Consider the following 19,590-nt stretch of genomic DNA (forward strand, 5'->3'; position numbering starts at 1 on the left):
TAGGGCCAAATTAACAAATTCATGGCTCTGAGTTTATTGTTAGGATAATTTTCAAGATTTTAATTAAAAATAGCTTAGAGTAGTTAACAGACAACAGTCCAGATTACTTTACATAGATAGTTGGTTTTCAAAAATATCAGAAATCCGCAGAATGTGGTATTTAATATTACTTATTCTTTTAACTAGAGACCCATCTTATCCTAACAGCACCCCTTTCTCAGACTTGAAGAAGAAATTGAGCATCATTGGAGTTGCTCCAGTTGTGGTAGACAGCCACTAGGCAGAAATTGCCTCATTCTATCTACAGAAAAATATGTTGTCCAGGAAAGGACACGCTATGCAGGATAGTTGACTGATAATCTCTGCCAAGACAGAGTGATCAGCCCTTTAAAATTCTGCATTAGAAAGGTCTGTCAGATGACTCTGGTCAGAAGGCTGAAGACCGATGCTCCGACGTTTTAAAGTAAGGGCTGTCCAGACGTCCAGCAGTCTCTATCAATTGGCAAAAATTTTAGAATCTATATTAGGCTTCCCATATATTCTCAATTATTAAGTCATTCTGGGATTTCTGATGGAGTTGAAGAACTACATAGTCTCTTAGCCAGCCCAGGCGTTTTACTTTTGACAAAATGGTTTTCAAATGGCATCCAATCTAAACCAAGATATAGCCAGGTGCAAAGTTTTTGTCTTTTAATTTAAGATAGAAGATAGTATTCAATTTTATTGACATAGATGTTGGACTGGGTGTCAGATATATCTTATACAAGATAATTTACAATATATATAATAGTTCTGTTTAATTTATATTTTGAGAGAAAGATTTTGTTGTTGGTTTTTTTGGTGAAATGCTATAGCATTTTCTCTATCCAATCATATTATGGCAGTAACAGGCCTGTGATTAGACAGGAATAGAGAGGTGGAGCTAGAATTGGAGGAGGAAAAAGGTCAGAGGAGCAGGAGGAGGAGTGGTCATCATGGAGATAAACGATGAGGACAAGCCAGATCCCACAAGTTTTTTAGTTTTACAGTACCTTGCAAGATTTCTCTTCTATACATTGGGGCTTTTGTCCAAGTAGAATGCTATTGGTTACCTTTAAGATATGAATGCCATTATTGTGTCCTTGGGGCTATCTTGATGACTGATCATTGTTGTGGTTCACAGGTTTTAGAGAAATGGAGGTCTATGGATGCTTTTTTCTCTTGACTACTGACAAAAATTTTGGATACATTGAGAGGTCATTTTTTTTTTGATTCTTAACTATTCGTTCTTTTATTTTTTATTAGCTATTTTCTTTATTTATATTTCCTGGTTGTTTCCCCTCGGAAAAAAAACCCTAAAACCTCCCTCCTCTCCCCCAACCCACCCTCTCCCACTTCCTGGCCCTGGCATTCCCCTACACTGGGGCATAGAGCCTTGACAGGATGAAGGGCCTCTCCTCCCATTGATGACTAACTATGGCATCCTCTGCTATATATGCAGCTGAAGCCATGAGTCCCACCATGTGTACACTTTGGTTGGTGGTTTAGTCCCTGGGAGCTCTGAGGGTACTGGTTAGTTCATATTGTTGTTCTTCCTATGGAGCTACAAATGTTGAGTCCTTTCTTTAGCTCCTTCATTGGGTACCCTGTGCTCAGTCCAATGGATGGCTGTGAGCCTCTACTTCTATATTAGTCGGGCACTGGAAGAACCTCTCAGAAGACAACTATATCAGGCTCCTGTCAGCCAGCACTTGCTGGCATCCACAATAGTGTCTGGGTTTGGTGATTGAATATGGGAAGGACTCCAGGGTGGGGAGGTCTCTGGATTATCTTTCCTTCAATCTCTGCTCGAGATGATATGGTAGTATACTTAGGTGTCCCCAAAAATTCAACCAGAGAATGCCTAAACCTGATAAACAACCTCAGCAAAGTAGCTGGATACAAAATTAACTCAAGAAAGTCAGTGGCCTTCCTCTTCCACAAAGAATAAAGAGGCTGATAAAGAAATTAGGGAAACAACACCCTTACAATAGTCACAAATAATATAAAATAGCTTGGAGTGACTTTAACTAAGCAAGTGAAAGATCTGTATGACAAGAACTTCAAGTCTCTGAGGAAAGAAATCGAAGATCTCAGAAGATGGGAAGATCTCTCATGCTCATGGATTGGCAGGGCTAATAAAATAAAATTGGCCATTTGGTGAAAGCAATCTACAGATTCATTGCAGTCCCCATCAAGATTCCAACTCAATCCTTTACAGAGTTTGAAAAAGCAGTTTACAAATTCATCTGGAATAACAAAAAACCTAGGATATCAAAAATAATTCTCAACAATAAAAGAACTTATGGTGGAATCACCATCCCTGAACTTAAGCTGTACTACAGAGCAATTGTGATTAAAAACTACATGATATTGGTACAGTGACAGGCAGGTGGATCAATGGAATATAATTAAAGACCCAGGAATGACTCCACATACCTATTGTCACTTGATCTTTGACAAAGGAGCTAAAGCCATCCAATGAGAAAAAGACAGTATTTTCTACAAATCGAGCAGGTTCAACAGGAGGTTAGCATGTAGAAGAATGTAAATCAATTCATTCCTCTATACTTGTACAAAGCTCAAGTGCAAGTGGATCAAGGAGGACCTCCACAAAAAACCAGATACACTAAAACTAGTAGGAAAGAAAGTAGGGAAGAGCCTCAAGCACATGGGTACAAGGAGAAATTTTCTGAACAGAACACCAATACATGCAAAGTCGATCATCAATGGGAGGAGAGGCCCTTAGCCCTGTGAAGGTTCAGTGCCCCAGTGTAGGGGAATGCCAGGGTCAATAAGTGGGAGAGGGTGGGGTGGCAAGCATGGGGAAGTGGGGAGGCAACAGGGTTTGTTCTTGTTGTTTTTGTTTGTTTGCTTGCTTTTTGGAGGGGAAACTGGGAAAGGAAAAATCATATGACATGTAAATAAAGAAAATATCTAATATTAAAAAGAATAATATCAATACCTTATGCTCTAAGATCAAGAATTGACGAATGGGACCTCATAAAATTGCAAAACTTCTGTAAGGCAAAGGACACTGTCAATAGGTCAAAACGGCAACCAACAAATTGGGGAAAGATCTTTACCAAACCCACATCTAATAGAGGCCTAATATCCAATATGTACAAAGAACTCAAGAAGCTAGACTCCAGACAACCCAATAATACTACTAAAAATGAGATATAGAGAACAAAGAATTCTCAACTGAGGAATATCTAATGCCTGAGAAGAACCCAAAGAAATGTTCAACATCCTTAGTCATCAGCAAAATGCAAATCAAAATAACTCTGAGATTCCACCTCACACCAGTCAGAATGGCTAAGATCAAAAACTCAGGTGACAGCAGATGCTGGAGAGGTTGTGGAGGAAGACGGACACTCCTTCATTGCTGGTGGGATTGCAAGCTGGTACAACCACTGTGGAAATCAGTTTGCAAATTCCTCAGGAAAGTGAACATAGTACTACCTGAGGACCCAGCTATACCACTCCTTGGAACATACCCAGAAGATGCTTCAACATGTAATAAGGACACATGCTGCACCATGTTCATAGCAGCCTTATTTATAATAGCCGGAAGCTGGAAAGAACCCAGATATCCCTCAACAGAGGAATGGATACAGAAAATGTAGTACATTTACACAATGGAATACTACTCAGCTATTTAAAACAACGAATTTATTCAATTTTTAGGCAAATGGATGGATCTGGAGAATATCATCCTGAGTGAGGTAACACAATCACAAAAGAACACACATGGTATGCACTAATTGATAAGTGGATATTAGCCCAGAAGCTCAGAATACCCAAGATGCAATCCATAAACCACAAGAAACTCAAGAAGAAGGAAGACCAAAGTGTGGATACTTCGGTCCTTCTTAGAATGGGGAACAAAATATCCATGGAAGTAATTGAGAAGACAAAGTATGGAGCAGAGAGGTCATTTTTAACGATGGAGCTGTCAAGTCCAATCCAGGTTATTGGTTGTTTTTTGTTTTTGTTTTTGTTTTTGTTTTTGGCTTTTGTTTTGGGATTTTTTGTTTGTTTGTTTAATTTTGGTTTTCTTTTTTAGTTCTTCTCTAAGATGTACAGTTTCTGTCCTTTTCAATATATTCCTCAGCAAAAATACTGAAGCAAAGAGGCCAGTGTGATGATTTCAATCTTTGCTATACTAAAACTCTTATGAAACCTAAAATTTACTACATCAATAAAAGGTACATATTTCTCATATCAGCTAAAAAATAATCAAGGTCAAAACATTCCAAACAGATGCTTTTCTGTGTTAGCCATATTGATTAGTTTGGCTTGTCTGTTTACAGTACAATCATTAGTCTTAAAACAAGTTAAATTCATTGCATTTATCCAGACAGAAGAGTATCTCAAGAGAGTCTGGGTTCTCATTTAGGGAATTCTGAGTGAATGTTTTATGAGCTCTCTACTGATATCTTACAACCTAAATTTGTTTCTTCAAATTTCCTTAACACAGTAGGGAATTATTTATCTCCCTAGTTGGTATAAAATTTACCAGTTGTTCCCTCTTGCCTGGAAAAAAAAAAGACTCACAACATAAAACCCTAGTAGATGATTTGCTTGATTAATCTTAGATCAGCATTCTTTTCAACTTATGCATGTAAAATTCCCTGGTTATGTCTTTTGAGCATATATTCAATTAGTATCTTGACCTTGCCTCAGTGCCCTCAAATGCATTTAACCTAGGCTTCTAGCATTTAATTTACTGCTCTTATTGATCCTCAATAAGCACTTTCCAGTGTACACTTATTGAATATCTACTTTGCACATATAATTAGTGGAAATACTAATTTCCCAGTGCCTTTCCTGGGATAGCACCTATAACATTTGTAGCCAGCCAATTGACATGCATGTCTAAATAATAACATTGGGGTTCTCTGGTCATAGTTCTGACAACAGACTTAGGTACCATGGATTGGTTTCAGCCAACTTCATAGCAATGTTACCTAAAGAATATAAGTCTTTAACAAAAGAAATCAATGCACTAATCTGCTTAGAAAGAAGAGAAAATTAACCTGTATGAAAATCTAGACAGAGTCTATTCCCAAACAAATCCAGGTTAAAGCAACAATGAATATATTACCACTGTTTGGTGACAGCTGTGGTTCATCATAGCCAATGGGAATATTCACCTTGGAAGAGAGGAGGAGTCCATACATCATTAGGATGTGAGGGTCAAGAACTTTGAACCCCAGTAAGAGATGACGTACTTGCTAAATGCTAGATAGATAAATTTACATTATACTAAGGTAAAAATCATGTAGAACCTTGATTCTTCCTTAGTGAAAACATAGGTGCTTAAAAGACTTTGTATGTGAACTAGTGTGCTAAAATCAAAATTATAAAATGTCAGATTTATGGAACATGGTGGAGAACACAGTGTGTATGATTCTACTTGCAAAATTATCCATACTTTGATGACAATGCAACTAGGTGTTGAAATGCGGACATCTGTCATGTCCATTTGTGGTGTGTATTTAGTGATCTGTAGTTGCTTCCAGATGTAGATAAGCACAGTTTGACTTGTTAGCATTAGTATGGTTTCAAAGAATTCCTCTAGTACACCAGAATACTGACTCAAGTGACTATGACAAGGAGCAGCCTAGTGTCTCAGGTGGGTGCCTGGATGTTGGTGACTCTGAACCTGCCTCAACCTTACCAAGTTTCCTGGCACATTCCACTCTCCCACAACCCACAAGAAGAACAAGCTGCTCATCTGGCACATCTGCTACATTTATAGAGACCCTAGGTCCAGTCCATCCATGCCCTTTAGTTGGAGGTTTAGCCTCTGTGGTCCCTCATGGGCCCAGGTTAGTTGGCCCTGTAGTTCTTATGGTGGGCAGAATTCTAGAAGAGGTGGCTGCTTTAGACCCAGTGTGTTTCAGGTGGCCTCAGATGTACCTCGACTGCTGAGCTACTAGATTTTTCATTTCTCTTTTGTAATGACTGTAAAAGTGTGATGCCATTTTTGAGAAATATATTCAGATCTTGCACTTCCTTGTGTTGGTCTGCCATTATTTCTCCACCGATGCCTTGTCAACCTGACCAAGACCCTGCTCCCCTGTGAGTTGAGGGAGGCCCAGACTGGCTGGCCCGCAGGAAGAAATAAAAGATACAATTTGTACAGTCAAAGGAACCAAAGGAAGAGATGTATTCTAATAAATTACTAGAGAGCTCTCAAGTCCTCAGACTTTCATACTGGCATGTGAAGCCACAATTTAATTATTAAAAACGTGTTTAGTGAAAGACAATCTCATTTTCATTATGTAAAACTCATAACATTGCACTAGAGAGGATAGTGGGATAACCAAATTGATAAATATTCAAGTTCAGAAATATAATGAAGACTAGTTATTGAAGAAAAATATAAGCCAGGCAGTGGTGACACACGCCTTTAATCCCAGCACTTGGGAGGCAGAGGCAAGTGGATTTCTGAGTTTGAGGCCAACCTGGTCTACACAGTTAGTTCCAGGACAGCCAGGCCTACACAGAGAAACCTTGTCTTAAAGCAAAACAAAACAAAACAAAACAAAACAAAAAAGAAAAGAAAAATATAAACATTCCAAGACACCATGGTGTATATATATATATATATATATATATATATATATATATAAAAGAAAGTGTCAGGGGCTACTCTAACATTGATGAGAACATTAACACCATATGGTCTTATTTATATGTTATCAAGTTGTAAGAAATGATTCTAAAAATCAATAACTAAAACTGATAATTATGGCTCATGCTTAGAATCCTAGTACCATAAAAGTTGAAACTGGAAGTTTGCCATGAGTTTTGTATCAGCATAGACTATAGGCTGAATTCTGGAATACACAGTCTGGGCCACAGCATTGAGCCCTGTCAAATAAAACTAAACAGAAATCTCAGCAATTAATCAAAAACATTTAACTTTGCAAATTAATATCATTGTAATATTTTCTGTACTATGAAAATTTGGCCAGAATGTAAATTGACAAGTAAAACAACAAAATATTTATAGAAATATGTTAGGTAGTTAAATAAGAAGACACATTTTCATTTTTTTTTGCATAGTCATCTAGTTTCTGAGGATTTCTTTCTCAAAAATCTTTATACTAATTTCTGTATTTTAGATTTTAAAATCTATTTTCTTAAGTTAATACTTCTGTAAACACAATGAGATCATAACTAAAAGTAAGAATAAGTGTATATTTAGAATATGTATTGTGTTCTTATTATCTAAGCAAATAGATTTAATAGGTCTTCAATTTCTCTTTTCTCTTGCTTACATAATTGTGCTTCTGAGTGTTTTTGTTTTGCTTTTTTGTTTTTGTTTTGTTTTGTTGGTTTTGTTTTTTTGGGTTTTTTTTCTGCCTTCCGCAGCATACATGCCCTATAGTGGCTCTACTTCTTATAGCAACAATAAGAATACCTCACCAAGGCAATAAAGGAAGGCAGAGTGTATTTTCAGCTGACCATTTGAGGGTCTAGTCCATCATGGCAGAGAAGACATGCAAACAGAAGATTTGAAGGTGCCAAGAATTAGCATTTACATTCATTATATTGATAGTCTTGTACCAACAGGAATTTTAAATTTATTGTGATGCTTTCCTGTTGATTACAATCAAATAGAAAGCCTGTGCTATTTTTCCCAATAGTTCAAAACTGGTTGCTTGTATTTGGAAGGGGATATAATTTTAGATGTAGACAATTGTAGAACATCTTTCTGATATGCAGCATTGACATTCTTAGAATTAATCTCCCTCTCCTTCTCTTGTGTGTGTGTGTGTGTGTGTGTGTGTGTGTGTATTATAGAAGGTAAAGAATGCTTTTTCACATACAGGCTATAAGATCAATTCATAATGTAAAAGTAAGAATGTACCAGTAAGAATAGTGGAAAATAAATATGCTACACAGTGATAAAAGAATGTGGGTGCAAATATTTCTAGATGACATTTCAACTCCCCGTGTAAGTCTCCAGTGTCATAAGGCTGTTTAATAAGATACAAAAGATCAGACAACTTCTTTGAAGGGCAGGAGTAGAATGCTTAGCCTATATGTACCAGACCCTGGGCTGGGCATACTGTAAAAATACAAATAATGACAAGTTGTAGAAGCTAGCTCATTTTTCATGATATAAACCATAAATGATAAAAATTTTAATTGCATATGGTAGTTTAATTATCTTGTTAACAAGGAAAATTACTATGTTAAAGAGGTAAAATCAGGAATGGATAATGCTACAATATTATACAAAATTAATTATTGTAGTTTTCAGTATTGGCCTAAGAATCTCTAATTTTATCAATTCATGTAAGAAAATAATTATACAAAGGTGAAAACTGAATGAAACCGACCCACAATCTCACTCGGGTCTGTGGGTCTTTTCAGGCTGTAGGTCAGAGAGGACCTGCAAAATGAAACGGGTCGGAGAACAAAGAGGCAGATTCCAAGTAGAGTTCTATCAAGGCATCCCTTTCCTTGGGGGGGAGGGGGAGGATATGTCTGCGGATGTCCTCAGGCAGTAGTCCTTGTCTTAGGCATAGTTGTATCTCAGCGTGAACTTCTGCAACTTCTTTCAGAGATAATGTCTTTCTGCTTAATTCCCTAGGTGACCGTCTCAGGCAGAAGCCGCCAAAGGCTGGAGGCTGAACTGGGCATGGGAGGCAACAGAAAATACTTCCAATACTAAAGTCATAAGAACATCATCTGTGATAAGAAAAACTCTTAAGTCAAATAAAAGTGGTTTAAATGAGAATGGACCCCATAGGTTCATATATTTGAATGTTTGGTCCCAAGTTGATAGGATTTGAGTAGGATTAGGAAGTATATCCTCTTTTTGGAGGAGATGTGCCACTGGGAGAGGGGCATTCATTGAGTTTTCAAAAGCCTATGCCATTCTGAGTTAGTTCACTCTGCCTCCCACTTGCAGATCAAAATAGTTTATATTATAGCAATATGCCTCCTTGCTGCCATGCTTCCTGCCATTGTGGTCATAGACACACATTTTGAAACTGCAAATCCCTGGGAAACTCTTTCTTCTATTAGTTGTTTTGGTCATGATCTCTCTCAAGCAATAGAAAAGTAGCTAAGACAGAGTGTTTTAAAACAAAGCATGCTAATAAAATAAAACATTATATAACCATAAAAAGTAATTTATTTTCAAAATATACTTGTTTTAGATGAAGAAATATCAGGAAAGTAGACCAATACATATAGGATACAAATTGAATTTTTAAAGGTTTAAGAAATTAAAAAAAACAGGCTATATATCAAATGTAATATCAAATATAACATGCTATTAGGTAAAATTGTATTTTACCAAGAAAAGATTGTTATGAATCTATATGACACAGCAAACATAATTAAGAAAAAATTGGAATACAGGGAGATAAGTAAAGTTAATACACAAGTTTTCAAATTTTTCAGATTTGAAGAAAAGCAAAATAGAAGTCAGAAAATATAACAAAAGATACAACAGACAAAGAAAAGAGAAAAGAAAGAAAAACGAAAACATCATAACACTTGAACTCTACAAATATCAGACTTGCATTCATGTGTCCCTAGTGCATATACAGAATTTGATCAAGCACTCATATTTTGCTAATTACAAGATACAACTTTCTCCTAATAAGCAAGCAGCTCTCTCTCTCTCTCTCTCTCTCTCTCTCTCTCTCTCTCTCTCTCTCTCTCTCTCTCTCTCTCTCTCTGTTCCCAGAACTATTATTCAGTGTCCTGTGGATTTCTCCACTGTGAGTGGGAGGTCTCTATTCTCTCTAATACTCTTTTCAGCAATCTTGTCTTCTGTCTACTTTGATAATTTTTACTTCATTAATTTTGTTTTCTAATTTTACTCTATAGCTGATTAGAGTATTCATTTTGAATTTTCACTTTCAGATTTGTGTTGATGTCTTTTTAGCAATGCTGGAAAACTGAGAATTGAGCATGGCTTTTTTACATACTTTCTTTTTTTTTCAGAATTAGGTTATTAGAAGATCTCCAATTATGATATTTAAAATAATTTCTATTTTTGATTTCACTGTGGGTATTATTTATTTTTATATTCTATTTTGGAAATTTTTTAGCCTGTTTCACTTTCTCTTTAATCCCTCTCAAGTATCTCTATGCATAGGGAAATATATTTAAAGCATGTTCTTCAGGAGTCTCATCTTCTTCCAAACAATGCTTTATCTTATAAGTTACTTTTTCTATTGTGAAGTATCAAAATACAGTATCTGGCCTGCCAGCATGTTATACATGTTTCTAGAGAGTGATACATTTCCCACTAATTTATGAGATATATGTTTCTGGGCTTTGAAGACTTCCATTATCTTACTACTAATATATATTAAATATGTTTCCATCTGTGGTGTTTTAAGTGTGAAGTTATATTTCATTTTCTAGATATAATATTGAGTCTATATGTACTATATTGAGTAACATTAAATATAGGGATACACACATACACACACACACACACACACACACACACACACACACACATATAAGTGTGGAACAATAGTTGGAAATTTTGCCAAGCATTTAATATACTTCATTTTTTGTATATAACTTTGCATAGTGACAGAGACTTTCAGTTTTGTCTATGCTTTCATAATATTTACGAGAAATGTGGAAATATTGCCAAAATCTGAAGTAAGGTAGGCTGACATGCCATTTAAAACATTTACTTGCTTCATAATATGCCTTTTGAGACAAATTAGACAAATTAGATAACTCTCATAATATGAATTTCATCCCTTTAAAGTAGTCAATGGCTTTATCATATCCACAGATATTTTTTATTAAAAATACATAACTTTAGGACAGTTTTGTCTCCCCCATATGACCAGTAGAACATTTATTGACAATTACTACCAATTTTCTCAAAATTTCTGGCTACTATTTATCTACTTCCTGCTTCTACAAATTTGTTTATTAATGATATTAAATATAAATGAATCATACAGCATCCAGCTATTTATTTTCTTGTTTTACTATTCTGCTTGTAACACATCAGAACTTTCTTTATTACTGGCTGATATTCTTCACATGATATGATAATCTGACTAATATTCTCCACTAAGATGTGCTTGCTCTATTTCCCAGAACTTGTGAGTGTGCCTTGAAGAGAAAATGTGAAATATTTTGGCTAGCCTGCATGTGAGTTCACAGAAGTAGAGGCACAATAGATAGTACATTGTTTTAATGAAGAGCTAAATTATAAAGACTGTTTTATGATCATGAAGATTGAAAAAGCCAATGATGAGAACTGTAAATGAATTGAGATAACATCTATACTTTATGAAGAACACAAAACTCCCTCTTCCTCTTTTTTTCGTTTATTGAAAATAGTGTGTGTTTGCGTATATGTTTTTGATTAGCTTGCAAGTCAATGATAACCTGATAACCAAACTAGAACTTATTAAGTGACTAAGGATAGGGATAGTATAAAAGACTAGAGAGAACAGATAGATCTCATTAGGAAAGAGGAAGAGATTAAATATTTATGGATTTATGGAGAAGTTCTTGAATGTGAAGATTAAGGAGGAAGAGGACAGAGGGGTTTGTGGGAAGGAATATGGGGAGAGACAGCTAAAATTTGAAGGTTAGTATGGAAACCTAATACAGTAGAAACCTCCTAAAATGTATACATAGGCCAAGGTGATGTAAATGGAATTGCTAAATAATGGAAAAAGACAAAGTCCTCGCTAGCCATCACTTGTCATGAAACCAAGTTTCAAGTATTGGGGTTGCGTTATATCTAATTGAACTGTTGGTCAAGGGGATTCCATGTGAATTCCCAAACAACCCAGGTTGTTGCCAAGACTATAGGTAGCTCTCCACAATCTGACGGCAAAATTCCATTGCTGAAGGTGTCACCTACACAAGTCACTGAATATGGAGATGTAGAGTTAGGGCCAACATAGAGCCTTCACCCCCATGCTCCATCATCTTTTGTATAGGAAGGTATGCTGTGTGCTATCAAAAGAGAGACAAGCCAGCTAAAAATTCTTTATCAACAATGGTACACTGTGTACAATCTATGCTACACTAACGATGATGCAAACCTTGTGGGAGTAACTAACCAATAACTGGTCTGACTCAAGGCCTCCTCCACAAGATAAATCCATACCTGAGAGTACCATTGCAATTAGGAACCTGAGACTAAGTAGTCGAAGGACCTAGAGTAAAACCTTGTAAGATTTGTCCAAAAAGAAAAAGAAATATGAAATTATCCTAGTGATATTTTGCTATACTCATGAATTATTACCTTACTCATTCATCATCAGAGAAACATTCTCCTGGAGCAGATGGAAACAAATATAGAGACCCCCAGTCAGACATTATGCACAGAGTAAGGGACTTTAGCAACTCAGCCTAGAATTGGATGTCTCCATCCAACTCCCCACCACACACTCAGGGTTCTGTGAAACCCACTGAAAAGAAGGCAGAAAGAATATAAGAGCCATAGGGGACTTTAACAAGAAAACAAGAAAAAATGAGGAAAGTTCATATGAACACACCAAGACTGAAGAAGTATGCACAGGACCTGAATTGGTGTGTACCAGATCCTCTGTGTTTAGTCTTTTTTATTAGATTCCTGCACGTGAGAACAAGTGATAATCTGATGATTGTGCTTAATGAATGAAAACTTAGCCACCAGGAGATAGGTTAACAACTGAACTGTCATTAATACTTGTTGGGAGAGCAAAAATCAATTTTTTCAAATGGAATGATAGTGGATATATCAACCTTTCCAGTGCAGCTCTCATCTTCAGGAGCAATTGATAAACAAATTGTGAGCTTTAAAAGTTTATGTGTGATTTTATTTAATTACAGTTTGTTGTTTGTTTGTTCTGCTTTGTTTGGGAGGAGAGTGTTGTTGTGTTTTGCTTTCTTGTTTTTGCTGTATTAGATTATTTATTCATTCATTTTGAGTAAACTTAAAATTGAGTGGGTAGAAAGGAAGGGAGGATCTGCAAAAACTTGAGGGAGAAAAGACTATGATCAAAATGTATTTAAATTTAAAGACTGTTTTAAATAATAAAAATATAGTAATTAAAACAAAAACAGACTTTTTAATACAATATGTTTTGATTACATTTTCCCCTCCTGCTACTTTTCCCAGTTCCTCCCTACTTTCCTTCCCATTAAGATCAATACCCTTTCTGTCTCTTGCTAAAAAGAAAATCAAACAGGTGTCTAAGCAGGAAATAATAAAATAAGCTTAAAGAAAAGAAAAACAAACAAACTAGAATAGAATGAAACAAACAAACAAACATGAAAAGTAGTTTAAAAAGAGCTCAAGAAACACATATAGATGCAGAGAAACAGACATTTGAGCACACAGGAATCTCATAAAGATACAAAACTGGAAGCCACAATATATTCACAGAGCATGTAAGGATAAAACACGAAAAGTGCTCTGCCTCCAGATCATGATTCAAAGAACCAGTGGAGATACCACTGAGGTCATTTTCTGTTGGCCATCTACTGCTAGGCAAGGAGCCTCCTACCTACCCTTAAGAGGGATTTGTTTCCCTAGTAAGACTCCCTTGGAGAAAACTAAATATTCATTTGCAAGTGTTTATCAATTGTAGGCAGGTTCTGGCTTAGGGATGAGAGTATGTGTCCATTTCTATTGTTAGCTCTAAGACCATGTCTGAGAATTCCAAACTCTAAAAAGCAGATTATTGGTAGAAATGTTAATATGAGAAGCAATATTAATGATGACTTAAATTATTTAAATGAATGAATGGCATGTATAATTTTAACATAATAAAAACAATTATAATCTTTGCAATATATCTAGAAAAAAGCAACTAACAACATTCTATATCATTACATAATTTAAAAAAATTTAAAAACTAGATATAAAATAAACTTTGACATAGCAAAGGCCATATATTTGTCAAATTTTGTATTTTGGGATAAAAAAACATGACCGAAGTCAACTTAAGTGTTGACTTTGGATTATGGTTCCAGGGAGCTGAATATCCCTAAGATGAGGAGGACATGACAACAGGAAGCTGAGAGATTACAGGAAAGGCAGATACCATATTCTAGAAGAGTGGAATGAGGCTATGCACTTCACAGTTCATTCCCAGTAAGAGAATTCTTTAATCAAGTTCATTGTTCTCAAAATTATATAACTTTATAAACATAGCCACTAGCTAATTTTCAAAAACCTGAGAGAGGGGGTTGGTTTTACATTCTACAGCATTCTCCTTATTTTTCTGGAGGGTAAATCTTCAGAGGTCCTATACCATCCCTCCACAAGTGATGCTGTGTGTGGCTTTGTTTTAATGGTTCACATGGGTTTCCCTTCTTGGGAGTATATTCTTTGCTGTCTTTGGTCTTCACCTTTTCATATCACTGAGACATGTACTTTTAACCTGAATTGCTGGACTACTTTTCTCAATGGAATACTAGCTGGGGAAGTCTCTACAAGCAGGTACACTCGGTAATGAGATTATAATGATGAGATCTATATTCTATCTAAGTACATTTTCATATAGTTTATACACATACCTATAAGTTTGGGTCATTTCAGAAAACTTCCTGCTCTAACTTGCCCAGGACCAGAGGATCAGAGGTGAGGAGGGCACAACATCTGTCCCAACATCAAAAGCAACTGGGACCAGCAGGACCCAAGCACTCAGGAACTGTGCCAGCCCAGTCCAACAGGATGCCTCCAGTCTGTCTGAACCAGTGCTCTGAGCAGACCTTGGGCACAAACTCCACAGCCAGTCCCACAACACCCAGAGGAAGCTCCACTCCCAGGCACTCTAACAAGCCCAGGGTCACAGGATCCCAGAATCACAGGATCACACAGACAGCTTGACTCTGAGGAGTTCTGACACAACCAGGATCATAGGAAGGACAGGCCCCAGTTAGATTTAGCCAGGGTAGCACCAAATAACCAGATGGCAGGAGGCAAACTTAAGAACATAAGCAACAAAAACCGAGGTAATTTGGCATCATTAGAAAACAATTCTCCCACCATAGCAAGTCCTGGACACACTATCACATCAAAACTGTAAGATTCAGATCTAAAATCACTTCTCATGATGATGATAGAGGACTTTAAGAAGGACATACAGCCTGGTCTACAGAGTGAGTTCCAGGACAGCCAGGGCTACACAGAGAAACCCTGTCTCAGAAAAAAAAAAACAAAATAAGGACATAAATAACTCCCTTAAAGAAATACAAGAGAACACAGGTAAACAGCTAGAAGCCTTTAAAGAGGAAACACAAAAATCCATTCAAGAACTACAGGAAAACACAATCAAACAGGTGAAAGAAATGAACAAAACCATCCAGGATCTAAAAATCAAAATTGAAATAAAGTAATCAGAAAGGGTGACAACCCTGGAGATAGAAAACCTAGGAAAGAAATCTGGCATCATAGATGCAAGCATCACCAACAGAATACAAGAGACAGAAGAGAGAATCTCAGGGGCAGAAAACACCATAGAAAACATTGACACAACAGTCAAAGAAAATGCAAAAAGCAAAAAGCTCTTAACCCAAAACATCCAGGAAATCCAGGACACAATGAGAACACCAAACCTAAGGACAATAGGTATAGAAGAGAGTGAAGATTCCCAACTTAAAGGGCCAGTAAATATCTTCAACAAAATTATAGAAGAAAACTTCCCTAACCTAAAGAAAGAGATGCCCATGAACATACAAGAAGCCTACAGAATTCCAAACAGACTGGACCAGAAAAGAAATTCCTCCTATCACATAATAATCAGAACACCAAATGCACTAAGCACAGAAAGAACTTTAAAAGCAGTAAGGGAAAAGGTCAAGTAACATATAAAGGCAGGCCTATCAGAATTACACCAGACTTCTCACCAGAGACTATGAAAGCCAGAAGATCCTGGGCAGATGTCATACAGACCGTAAGAGAACACAAATGCCAGCCCAGGCTACTATACCCAGCAAAACTCTCAATTACCATAGATGGAGAAGATATTCCACGAAAATTAATATTACCAACATATCCTAATTGATTGAAATCCAAAAATATGAGGAATTAGAAATTTGTTGGCTGTAATCTAATGGTCTCTCTAATTTGGTAAATGGAGAAATAGGTCCAATATTGTACAATCATATACACTTTCTGCTTGTTTGTACCTGACAGTATCTTGTTGTGTACCACATAATGATTTTGAAATCATGCTTCTCCTATCTCAGCCTCTCTATTAGTAGGATTGTTTATTTGAGGTTTTTATTTCATACTTTGGTTTTCAGAACAGCTTACATATGTCAAAAATATTTATACAGCCAAAAGAAAAGTAGACAGTTTACTTGGAAGGTGGCTTTATAAGAGAACAACAAAGAGTGAGACTGAATGCTTTGCTTGATGTTTGTAACTATTGTATCAATTTTAAAGAGGACTTTATAAGTTACTCTTTCTCTGAGATGAATGCTTTTCAAAATCATCACAACCAATGAACCAGATTCTTACCCTCACCTAATATCTGTGCCACCCTCCAAGCAGAAACATTGTTCATTGAAACAGTCGGTGAATGACTTCATGGATAGACCATCTTAAAACACTCACCATTTCTTAAATGACTGTAACCTGTTCTCTGTGGGCTGAGAATGAAGACAATCATTCAATTCAAACAGCTTTGACCATAGCAGGAAATTTGTATCCAAAAATTGTGCCTACAATTCATTCCTTGGTGCAGCAGAACTGTCAACTCTTTGCATAGCTACTATGGAGGTAAAATCCTTTGGTGATGTGAGGGTCATTGAAGTACAGCATTATTACAATGAAGTCCAATGTCCAAAAGTTGTAGAAGGCTGGCCAGTGTCTTGAAAATGCACATATTAATTGTGTTAGCTGGTCTTATTTTTTTAAGATGAAAAGACTTGAGTTTGGCATGACTAACTTTTGAGAAATGCTTGCTAATTTGGGGGAGGAGCATTCTTTTTTAGGTACTCACACTATCCACTCCACTCAGAATGAAATGACATGTATAAAGGATTCCCTTGAAACAGGGTGGAATGATCGAACCAAATGTGCAGGGGGGTGAGTGGAGGAAGGACTAGAGGAAAGATTAACAGTACTAAAAGGTAATGGTATAAAGATGGTGAGTCCTGAGGTCCTTATGCTGCTTTGTCAAGAAAGAAAGTAAGTTTTGGTTTACAAGTCTCTGAATGAGTATAGCATGTAGTGAGTGTCAGGTGATGGCTTTTGTTTTTATATTGTAGTTTTTCAAAACAAGAGTGTGTCTGTTGCTCTGGCTGTCCTTGAACTGTCTTTGTAGACCAGGCTGCCCTTAAACTCACAGAAATTGCAGTGCCTCTCTGCCTCTGAAGTGCCGAGATGAAAGATGTCCGTGTTCTTTTTTTGGGCTTGTACCACAGTAAGAGCTAAGATTTTAAGCTCTACTAAAAACAAAACAAAACAAAACAAACAAACAAACAAATGAAAAGACTTTATCTATTTATGTTCATTAAAAAATGCTAGTAGTGATTTATTATTTTAAAATATACAGTTAATATGTCTGGAGTTATTTAAAATTTATATTGAGAAAAATGTATGTATTTTCAGTATTGCTATAGACAAGTATCTACATAAGATTGTTCAATAGATTATTGTTTTATATCAAACAACTTTTATAATATTCATTTTTATTGTTACAATATTTTATAAATTTTAAAGAATATGACAAAAACAAAGGTTAAAAAAAGGAAAAAAAGAAAAGAAACATAAATAAAGATGTTTATAGGAGAGAAAAAAAAAACTTCCTGTTGACCGCAGAGCTCTGTGTGCACCCTGGATAATTCACAGCACAGTGATGATGTGAAAGCCCTGGATAGACTTGGCATGGTTATTAAAGTGCTAAAGAAGCTTAATAAGAACAAAAAGTTGGTCAAAAAATTTGGTGAGAAGGATGATGCCTTTTTGGCTTCTGAGTATCTAATCAAGTAGACCATGCATATACTAGGTCCAGACCTAAACAAATCAGGCAAGTTTCTCTCCCTCTTGATATACAATGAAAACATGGCAGCCAACATTGATGAGGTAAAATCCATTATCAAGTTCCAGATGAATATGCAATGTCTGGCTGTTGCCATTGGCTACCTGAAGATAACTGATAATGAGCTAATCTACAACATCCACCGGGCAGCTAATTGCTTGGTGTCCTTGCTCAAGAAGATGTAGCAAAATGTCTGGGCTTTGTACATCAAGAGCACCATGGGCAAGCCACAACGCCCAAAGTAGGATGCCTCAATAAAGCTTAATGCTATTTTAAGTAAGTAAGTAAGTAAGTAAAAATGTCATAAGAAGCACAATGCAATGTTTGTAAGTCTATTTGTTCTTTGAATTCCTCTATTGGAAAATAGCAATATGTCACATGAGTACCTTGCCTTATCAATTCTTCTTTTCACCTACTTTGAATTTAATATATCCGTACTCTCCTTGGTTCAGGAGAGAGCATGCTAAGCATGGAAGAAGCTACTTTAATCTTCACAGAACTTTTGCAATGAGAAAAAATGAAATAAATATAATATGTAATAAATCTTAAGTAATCAAATTATAGGGAGAAATTTAGAAGGACTTGATAAGGTGTGTCTGAAAAGTGGGCATAATAAAGGATATTTCTCTCACTCTCTCAAGTCACATTGTCACAGAAGCTCTGAAAAATAAAAGAGAAATCTTGCAAAGATCCTGGATTAAGGCAGAAAATGTTAAGAATTCTGCACCAGGAATGAGTTTGTCAGGGTCAAAATGAGGATAAGAAATTGGCACTAATTACGTGCAGATAAGCAACAGAAGAAGAAATTTAATAAGAAGCTGGGTGCCAAATCAGCCAGTAGTTTATAAACTAATGCAATGTGTGTGGAATTTTACTGTGGTTCATTGGGTTGATATTACATGTTGAAACACATTGTGGGTATATATCCAGGAGTATATAGCTAGGTCCTCAGGTAGTAGTATGTCCAGTTTTCTGAGGAACCATCAAACTGATTTCCAGAGTGGTTGTACCAGCTTGCAATTCCATCAGAAATGGAGGAGTGTTCCTCTTTCTCCACAACCTTGTCAACACCTGCTGTCACCTGAGGTTTTTTATCTTAACCATTCAGACTGGTGTGAAGTAGAATCTCAGGGTTGTTTTGATTTGCATTTCCCTGATGACTAAAGATGTTGAACATTTCTTTAGGTGCTTCTCAGCCATTCAGTATTCCTCAGTTGAGAATTTTTTGTTTAGCTCTGTACCCCATTTATTAATAGGGTTATTTGATTCCCTGGAGTCTATCTTCTTGAGTTCTTTGTGGACATTGGATATTAGCCCTCTATCAGATATAGGATTGGTAAAGACCTTTTTCCAATTTGTTGGTTGCCATTTTGTCCTATTGACAGTGTCCTTTGCCTTACAGAAACTTTGCAATTTTATGAGGTCTCATTTCTTAATTCTTGATCTTAGAGCATAAGTTATTGGTGTTCTGTTCAGGAAAATTTCCCCTGTGCCCATTAGTTTCAGTGTATCTGGTTTTATGTGGAGGTCCTTGATCCACTTGGACTTGAGCTTTGTATAC

The 19,590-nt window shown here is 36.3% G+C and overlaps 1 pseudogene; it reads left to right on the forward strand.

Moving 5' to 3' along the window:
* Nucleotides 1–17,794: 17,794 nt before the first annotated feature.
* On the forward strand, nt 17,795–18,274 carry LOC116083309 (annotated as a pseudogene).
* Nucleotides 18,275–19,590: the final 1,316 nt, after the last annotated feature.

The sequence above is a fragment of the Mastomys coucha genome, unplaced genomic scaffold (genome assembly GCF_008632895.1).
Source record: "Mastomys coucha isolate ucsf_1 unplaced genomic scaffold, UCSF_Mcou_1 pScaffold8, whole genome shotgun sequence".
NCBI lineage: Eukaryota > Metazoa > Chordata > Mammalia > Rodentia > Muridae > Mastomys > Mastomys coucha.